Consider the following 540-nt stretch of genomic DNA (forward strand, 5'->3'; position numbering starts at 1 on the left):
AGTGACTTAACCTCTCAGAACACGAGCTGCTCTGCTGCTGCCTTCATCGGTCAGTGTGGTGTGTTGAGTGACTTTGGTGAATCTGAACCAACTCTTTAAAACACCGAAAACAACTGAGATACGTTTTCTGAGGTTATTCTGAAATTATATATTTTTTAAAAAACATTTAAAGTAAAGAAGAAAGAAAGATGATGAATTAATAAGTTAAAGAAAGAATGTAAGATTCATGATCTCCTGCAGTTCCATGTTTTTTTTGCAAAAAGCTAAATTTTTCTTATCCAAATATTTATACATTGAAAATAAAATGAAATAAAAGATGAATGTTTCATGTGGTGTTAAATATATAAGAAGGTTAATCTGAGGTGTGTGTGTGTTCGTGTGTGTGTGTGTGTGTGTGGGCCTCCTCAGCGCAGTAATAATTAATAGCAACCTTAGCTGGCTGAGATAAAGAGGGGTACATCATCTCCATGGTGACAACCTCCCAGGCCTGCAAACACACACACACACACACACACACACACACACACACACACACACACA

The sequence above is a fragment of the Anarrhichthys ocellatus genome, unplaced genomic scaffold, assembly GCF_004355925.1.
Source record: "Anarrhichthys ocellatus isolate YVR2014 unplaced genomic scaffold, GSC_Weel_1.0 scaffold1051, whole genome shotgun sequence".
NCBI classification, from domain to species: domain Eukaryota; kingdom Metazoa; phylum Chordata; class Actinopteri; order Perciformes; family Anarhichadidae; genus Anarrhichthys; species Anarrhichthys ocellatus.